Source organism: Poecilia latipinna, unplaced genomic scaffold (genome assembly GCF_001443285.1).
Source record: "Poecilia latipinna isolate Pla-1442-1.1 unplaced genomic scaffold, P_latipinna-1.0 Scaffold3262, whole genome shotgun sequence".
Taxonomy (NCBI): domain Eukaryota; kingdom Metazoa; phylum Chordata; class Actinopteri; order Cyprinodontiformes; family Poeciliidae; genus Poecilia; species Poecilia latipinna.
In genome coordinates, this window is record NW_015115878.1 from 79,612 (window position 1) to 82,237 (window position 2,626).

Sequence of the window (2,626 nt, forward strand, 5' to 3'; positions counted from 1 at the left end):
CAATGATTGCTGAAACAAAATTTTATTAAAGGACATAGGACATAGCATTTTTAAGATATTTTGTACATGCTAAAAGAACTAGTAAAAAAAAAGAAAGAAAGAAGGGTTTGTCAATATAAATTTAAAATATGAAAATATCTTCCAAAACAATTGTCTCCTCTTTTCCTTTCCTTTCTTTTAGCAATTTATTCCCCAGCTTATATTTAATATTTAGCGGTGACTGATGTTGGGAAGTCGATGGAAATGGCTTCCTCATTTGCTGCTTTTAGCATAGAAGAGGAGAACGGACATTCGCAAACTTAGCTTTACAGTTGATGTTTCAAAATGTGCAAACACAGTCAAAAACAATAAAAAAGAAGAAAATGAATGTAAAATGGGTATTAGAAGCATTGTGAAACCCTACAGAAAGTTGCCTATTTTGAATTAGAGGCATCATTTTGCAGGCTTTAAACAAACTCCTGCAGATTTTTTACTTGGAACATTAAACATAAGTCTCTTCTGCCTCAGTCTCAGGTGTTTTGAAGGTGCAGTTCTCTCTTAGTCTTGGTAGGTCAGATTTTTCTGTCCATCATGAATGGTCAAAGTTTGCTCAAGTCTTTTTAGAAACAGTGTCAGCTCTCTTAAAACAGGTCTTGTTGATGTCTTGCACTGTATATTTAGTACTTATTATACCCAAGTCTTCAGGTTTTATATATATTTGCTGCAGTGACGTGCGGTGAGGTTCATTGCTGGTGAGGCACTGACTTATGACTTAGACACCACATATATTATTGGACGTAAGGAAATTTCGCGCATGCATACAACGCTGGAGGGCAAAAAGACTAATCATTTACATGTCATCCATAGCCGCGTTAACTCAGTGAAACTTAGAAATGTAGATATTGATTTCGCGCTATGATCCACAGCAAAGTGATCTGTATTCGCCAAGCTACGCAGACTCGTTGCCATAGCAACTGACAACAATGCCACTTCATGTTTTCATGTTTTAGGATTTAACACCAAAAAAACATTCAAGAATTTTGCACACAGAACAGAACATTTAGTCTGTTGTTGTAGTATGTTTTAGGCTTAATGTTTAATTAATAAATAATGTGGTAGATTAGCTACCGCTTCTACTTTACTGAATTACTTAGACATACAAACTGTAGCCCACAAAACGCACATTTCATTACAAAACTAAACAAAAACATCTTATTGCTGTCTTACCTTTACTTATCAATGAAATCTATGCCCCGCTAATTCTGCACATAAAAATCTGTTCATCCAAAGCCAAGTCTATCCTCGGCATGTCTTTTCTACTCCGTTTGAGAATCATCAAACTGTCTCGAAGCAAAACTTTCAGCTCCGGTGTTGGTCTTCCTTTAGTTATTATCTCCTGCTTCAAATGAAAATCCACTTTAGAAAACTGTTTAAGTGTAGAAATGTAGACTTTCATGTTGACTTCGGAAGAGAAAACAAATATATAGCTGTACTTACTTATTTACTGTATGGCTAGCTCCATGGCTAGCTCACTGTGTCTTACTCTGCAGGTGTGCAGTCACAATATCTGGGATCATGAGCGCCCCCTGCCATGAGGCAAGAGAACTGCTTGCCTCACCTCGAGTCTGTTCTCTGCCGTTTCTGATCGCTCCTCCGCACACAAAACACGTTACAAACACAGTTGGTGACAAAAAAAACACTGTACATTATATACATAAGCTAAATTATGGAAAATCAGTCCATATATTAAATGTTTTTTAGCCATTTTATTACCGGCGTACAGACAGGACGAACTTGCCCCCATAGATGGCAGCCAGTGCAGATAGCGAGAGGTTGCGCAATCCCAGGTGAGGCTCAGCTCGCTGCTGCCTCACCGGCTTCGCTTCTGAGCATTTGAATGGGAAAATGCGAAAATCCAGCGATTTTGAAGAAAAAATCATCAGAATTGGTTAAGCTAAGTAAAAAAATAGATACTTTATTGTACAAAGCACAAGGTGAAAATAGCAATATAAATAGTTTTATTATTATATATTATTTTTCCATGATGACAGGTGAGGCTCTGCCTCACCTGCCTCCCCTGACCGCACGTCACTGATTTGCTGTCCCTAATAGCTTTTGTACTGCCCTTTCACAACTGAAAATGGCTTATGTTTGATTTGAACTTTATTTTGACATTGCAACTATTATGTGCAAATTTAAACTTCTTAGTAGCTGCTGGCAGTGGAGTTTTATTTCCAGTTAAAAAAAAAACACACAAAAGAAGCATTCTGTTTTCTTTGGTTTGTCAGTCAAAACAAACATGTTTTTGTCACATGACTTTGGATCTCATAGCTAAATTTCATTCCAGTTGAGAAGCTGTCGCTGGTCTGATCTGTGCATACAAAACTGAAAGCTTCTATATAAAAGCCAAGTCCAAATTTGTTCCCCACACATCAAATCATACTTTAAATGTGAGTTATTGGCATTTTGGCATCACAGTGGATCATTTCTGACAACATTTTATTTTCCTAATGGTCTATATTCACAAGCTAAAAGTACTTTAATAGTTGCTGAGGTATGTTTTGATGATAAAACCAACCTTCACAGCAGAGGCCCTCCTGTGCCCACAGGCTCTATTTCCCCCTGAGGATTCTGCCTGACTGGCTGA